This window comes from Pseudonaja textilis, chromosome 3, assembly GCF_049901715.1.
Source record: "Pseudonaja textilis isolate UNSWEBS1 chromosome 3, rPseTex1.2, whole genome shotgun sequence".
In the NCBI taxonomy this organism is placed as follows: domain Eukaryota; kingdom Metazoa; phylum Chordata; class Lepidosauria; order Squamata; family Elapidae; genus Pseudonaja; species Pseudonaja textilis.
Window position 1 is genome coordinate 61,392,748 of NC_141992.1, and position 6,728 is coordinate 61,399,475.

The window sequence follows — 6,728 nt, forward strand, 5'->3', positions numbered from 1 at the left end:
CTGGAAAATGAGAACAGAGTGGAATGGTATTTTAGAAACCACAGTGATCTTGGAGCAAAGGAGTGCCTAGTATGAAAATAAAATAATTGTGCATTGTTCAGCTGTTGTAAACAGAGGATCCTTAATAATGGTGGCATAGAGGAATGCCATGCATACAGTAGATACCTTCTGTTTTCATTCAAAGTGTAGGTGATTAACACTAATTGAGCACAAGATTAAACTTTAAGTAATGGTGGCTTACTTTTCACTACTAGCAATACATATAATCTGGAAATATTGGAAGCATATGGAAAACGCCTTGCCCCTGTCAACATTTCTTTCAGGTAAAACTTATCCCCCCCCTCCCCCACTACCAGTGAATTAAACTACATGCATTTGTATGATTTATAAATGTATTATGTATAACTTGCTTTGGTCATAAATGAATGTTTGCTATAAGAAAATTTAAAAATATAGTTTATTCAATTGACTAATGTAGCTCTTTATTTTCATCTGCTAAGTAGAAGCAGGTAGCCAAAAAATGGCAGTTGGAAAACTAAAAAAACCATTAACATTGAAATGAAACATTTCCTTTGCAATGTAGCAAGTATAGAAAACATTTTTTGAAAAAGATGTGGGTTCAAGACTCAGAATACACATTTTGCTAAATTAATAACCATTGGTTATTATTTAATGACACTCATTTTCTTAATCACATGTGCTATCCTTCATCAGTTCAATATTTTTGAAGTTTCACTTATATTGTCATAAAATGTTCCACTCTATTTTTAATTGGTTTATATCTTCATTTTGATGTATTTTTTTAAAAAGCAGCCATTATATTTATTTATTCAACTACAGTGCCCACCCAATTTGAGATCCAAATCCACACTTACCCTGGGCAGTTAGAAAAGTAAAAAGCATAACATAAATAAAATCAGAAACATAAAAATGCAGAAAACTAAACAAAATGGAAAACCAAGACAACTAAGATAAAAACAGATGCAATATATGTCAAACATAACTAAAGGGGATTCCATACATTCTATCTCAAGGCCTAGGAGAAAGCTGTTTGTTTCCTTTTCTTTTTTTAACTTTAAAATAAATTGTTTGGATTATAACATATTTCCCATTTGGGAGTAGATCTTTGAAGGAGAGGAAATATTATATTTTTATTTTACTAATGAATCACTTGATCGTTAGACAGGTGACCACATAAATATGACAAATACATAAACAACATCTACTCCAGGGGCATTTAATATAAAAAGTGTACATTCATTAAAGTAAATATAAAAGAAAAACTAATATAAAAAAAAATCCATGTAATATCAGCTTGGTATCACTATAATGATTAATTCATTCCTTAAATATCTAATTGAAGGTAGATATTTTTCTGGAATGTTTCTAGAGATTGTGGTGACATAGACATCTTGAATCACTATTGGTTTTATAGTGATGTAGGAAGTTAGCACCTACCCCTCTCCTAGAAAAATGAAATATCCTATGAAATATTAAAAAGGCAGAATATTTCTCCTAAAAAGAGTAGAAACTCAGAAGCAGAAAATCACCCCCCCTCACACACACACACCTTTGCTGATGGACCATTACTCTGGCCTGGGCCAGAATATTTTACATAACAAAGATCTACTCCAGGTAAAGTTATAATAGGAATTGCCCAAAGCCCTTTTCATTACATCATCATCCACAAAGCTCAACCAAGCCTGGAACTCAGGACAGCCTACAGAGTTTCCCCTGCATGGCCCCATGGGAGGCTGACAACCAATCAGAATACAAGCTCAAATTCAAATCCCAACAGAGGGTATAAAATCCAGACACACTCAGCATCTCAGCCCTTCCTTCTCTTTTCCTTCATCTTGAAGCATGTGATCGTTCATTTCACTTTGGAGCTCCAAGCCATGTGGTCTTGTCCACCATTAAACCATCTTTCCAAACAGCCTCCATTTTTCTAGTGTTTTTTTCCCCACTTGGAACTGAACCCAGAAGGATGATTTTTTCAACAGTGACAAGCAGACAAGCCATAAATGTGTAATTAATTTGTGAATCACACACATACCTTTCTTGTGCCCTTTTTTATATATTTGCAGGGATTATCAGCTATTTACAGGGGTGTCAAACTGGCCGGATGCACCATGTCCACCCCAGCTCCGTGATGAGGAAAAACATCGTGAAACATCACATGATGGCAACATGATGCTGCAAGTTTGACACCCATGAACTATTGGGACATTTCTTCTTTCTTTAGCAACTGTTTTTATTTTAAAAATACTGAAAACTCTTCTAAAAATAACTATTTACAAATTGTAAAAATATTTGCCATCAAATATTTTGCAAATTACAAAAATAATCACATTTCTAAACACACTTTAAAGTAAAAGTAAAGGTTAGGATGCTACACTGAAAGCAGGACTGGATATTGTACAAAATACCAGTTCATCCCAAGCATTATCATTTGTATTGAAGTGCTCCTGAAAGTCATATTAAAGATGATGTCTAGGATCCAGAGATTATGCTTATGCTGATTATTTCTTAAATGATTATTTTGAAAGTTAATCAGCCAGAACAAGAGCAGAAGAAACTCAAGACAAATGCTCAGATAAAAAACCACAAAAACAGACATGGGAAAAATAGCAGTGTGTGTTGAAATGTACAGCTACAGGTGTTAAGAACAGATGGCAGCAGCTGGTCTCAGAATGCTAAACAGAGCTGAATTTATGTGGGTTTTTGGATAGGGAAGTGCCAGGTGATCCTAGAACTCAAATCTTGACTACAAAATAACAACAGCAACCACAATTTAGATATGAAAGGCAGCTGGGTGATTTTGGACCAGTCACTCTTTCTCAACCCAGGGTTGTTGTGGGGAATATAGGGAGAGTTATTCATAAAAATCACAAACAAGGACAATGTGGTAAAAGGCAAAAGCAACCCATTTGTGGCTTGCTACCCAAATCCAATAGGGATGTGTAACTGTATAATCGACATACCTTGGAGTTATTTTCAGGGAGCCTTTTTTTTTTTATGCATAAATGCTGTTCTACATGCTACCTTTGTCACAAGTGTGGCATAAGCAGATCTTTTATTTTATTTATTTATTTATTTTTATTTGATTTGTCAATTGCTTACAAGATAATAGGTATAAGGAGAAACATAGTTATGATTACAAGAAATGAGTCCATATAAGAAAAATAAAAGAAACAATAGGACAGGGACGGTAGGCACACTGGTGCGCTTATGCCCCCTACAGACCTCTTAGGAAAGGAGTGAGATCAATAGTAGACAGTATAAGGTTAAAGTTTTTGGGGATTGGGGAAAACACCACAGAATCAGGTAGAGTATTCCAGACATTGACCACACTGTTGCTGAAGTCGTATTTCCTGCAGTCAAGTTTGATGTGGTTAACCTTGAGTTTGTATCTATTGTTTGCTCTTGTATTGTTATGGTTGAAGCTGAAGTATTCATTGACAGGTAGGAAATTGCAATGTATGATTTTATATACTATACTTAGATCAGACTGAAGACAGTGTAGTTCTAGGTTTTCTAGGTCTAGAATTTCGAGTCTGGTGGCATAAGGTATTCCACAATGAGTAGAGGAGTGGAGAACCCTTCTTGTGAAATTGCAGACTTTCTCAACTGTGTTAATATCAGATACGTAATGTGGGTTCTAGACTGATCTTGAATGTATTTATTCAATGAAACATTGCATTTTATTTAATATTCTCTTCTTCCAAAATACCTGTATATAGTTGCAAACAAAACTCAATAGCTTTTTGCTAATAATTTAAAAACAGAAAGCAATTTGATGGAAATTCCTTCCTTTGATCCTTTCATAGTATGTGGCCCAATTTTTTTTGAGCAAACGAACATATATCTCCTTTAAACTGCAGATTCCTCTCAGATTTCCTGCCTCAACAGTTGTGTTTATTATGGACAGACACAGATGCATAGGAATGGCTGGATTTCTTTGCATTTTATAAAATATATTGAATGCTACAAAGTGACAAAAAGCACTATGATGAAAGTACTGCAAAGCTGAACCGAACTAAATAGCTACACCCCTATTTATTAACTGATGGTAGATTCTGCCCCATGTGCTTGAAAGAAAACATCACCAAATAATTATTCAGTGTAACTCTTGAGGCAGCAAACACACATTTTTAATTATGATTTCCATACAAGGGATTTTCATATAATTCTTACATAGATGTTTAGAGGTGTTTAGAGACCATATGCAACCTGTGGCTATTCACTACTGATATAATGATATATGTTAATTGATACAGTATTCAGTTCAATGAATTTCGGGGCAGTTTTGCAATGCATAAAAGCAGTTGTATTAAAAAGGAAATTAGTACTTCAAACATGCCAACAAAGCTACAGTATATTTATATTTACAGTATATAGCAAGAACTGAGTATTATTTATATATTGCTTGAAGGGGTGAAGAGTGAATGCTTTTAAAAACTCATGTAAACTATAACACTCACTTATAGATCACCAAACAATTATAAAGATGTGAAATATAATATATGCAAGACAATACTCTTGAAATGAAATCAAAACCAAGAATATTTAAATGATTTTTACAGCAATGTTACTCAAACTACAAGATTCTTCTAAAAGGTTTCATTTAAGTCAGGTTGAGCACAATATAACTTACTCCTAGGAAAGGGTCCACAGGACTGTGACACAAGGTTATCATCCCATATTTACTTTTGTGGAAGTAATGCCTCTCGAATTCCACAAAAAAATGTGCTTTTTCTAGCATTAGAGAAAAAGGGAGAAACTTGGTTTCCTTAGAGATTAGGCCAGCATTAAGAAAATGGGAAGAAGACTTTGGTAATGTTGGAAGAAATATCCTTCTGGGTTCAGTTCCAAGTGGGGAAAAAGACACTGGAAACATGGAGTCTGTTTGGAAAGATGGTTTAATGGTGGACAAGACCACATGGCTTGGAGCTCCAAAGTGAAATGAATGATCACATGCTTCAAGATGAAGGAAAAGAAAGGGCTGAGATGCTGAGTGTGTCTGGATTTTATACCCTCTGTTGGGATTTGAATTTGAGCTTGTATTCTGATTGGTTGTCAGCCTCCCATGGGGCCATACAGGGGCAACTTGTAGGCTGCCCTGAGTTCCACGCTTGGTTGAGCCTTGCAGATGATGATAGAATGAAAAGGGCTTTGGGCAATTCCTATTATAGCTTTACCTGGAGTAGATCTTTGTTATGTAAAATACGCTGGCCTAGGCCAGAGTAATGGTCCATTAGCAAAGGTGGGGGGGGGGCTGAGTTTCTGCTTCTGAGGTGAGTTTCTGCTTCTGAGTTTCTACTCTTTTTAGGGGAAATATTCTGCCTTTTTAAATATTTCATAGGATGTTTCATTTTTCTAGGAGAGGGGTGGGTGATAACTTCCTACAGTAGGAAAATTAGGGAAGAAATACAAAGGAAAAGAAAACTGAGAAAAATTGCACACCTTAACCCTAACCACCACCACCCCTCCCAAGAAGCGCGACTCTCTGCCCTCTGGTGTTTGTCTTGGCGTTTGATAGGCCATTTAATTTCCCCATAGGCTGCTTGCTGCAAGCAGAATTCGTGCTTCTGTCACAAAGAAAGGAAGGATGAATCTTTCTCGCCCGCGCGGCTCCCGAATTACCAGTCAAAGAAGCTGCCCCTTTTTTTCTATATAAACCTCTGCAGCTCGGAGCTCGGGTTACGAGGCTCTCTCCCCCCCTCCCCTCCCCCGCTTTGGTCTCAGAAGAAACAGTTTCTGAGGGGAAACAACTTCTGCCTCGGTTTCTCGCCCCGACCAGTTAAACCAGCGTCTCCTGTTTGGCACCGTCCAGGTGTCTTGGCTTAAAGCTCCATAAAAGGGCGCTCCAGGTTGGAGAACCGGAGTTGAGGGAAACACTGCAGAATGTCCCGCCCATTCCTACCACTGGCTTGTACAGTTTAGGGGGGGGGGAGGTGGGAAGGTGTTCTCCAAACTTGGCAAGTTTTAAACCAGTTGGACTTCAATTCCCAGCATTCTCCCCAGCCACCCACAGCCTCCTTTCTATTCTGGGAGGTAAAGTCTACAAATCCTACAAGTGGCCAAGTTTGGAGAACTCTGGCTTTAGAGGGAACGCGGGCTGGGTACCGTCACTTCAAAGAGATCGGCTAATTTGTTGCTAAATGTCAATGGAGAGTCTCAGTCACCTAGATCGTGGTTGTCCCAAAGGTGCTTCCCCCCCACCCCCCAGACGGCGACTGGACTTTCTGGTTTTTCTTTGAAGACGTTTTCTTTCTCATCCAAGAAGCTTCTTCAGCTCTGACTGGATGGTGGGGAACTGAAGGATTTATACTCCTCGCAGACAGCTAGTCCTATTCTTTTACTCAAGGGTCTTCAAACTTGGCAAGTTTAAGACTTGTGGACTTCAACTCCCAGAATTGCAGAGCTAACATGACTGGAGGAGGAATTCTGGGAAGTCTTAAACTTGCCCAGTGTGAAGACCCCACCCCCTTTTTAGCTAAAGTCCAGTTGCCCCTTGAAAAAACACTTTTGGGACGCTGGTTAGCTAGATAGGCTAGTTAGCTAGATAGGACACTGTAACCATGTTGCTTGTATCTTTACAATGTATATTTTTATTTGATTTGATTTGTCAATCGCTTACACGATAATAGGTATAAGGATAAATATGAGTAAGAACACAGGAAATAGGTACGAATAAATGGAGACAATAGGACAGGCACAATGGT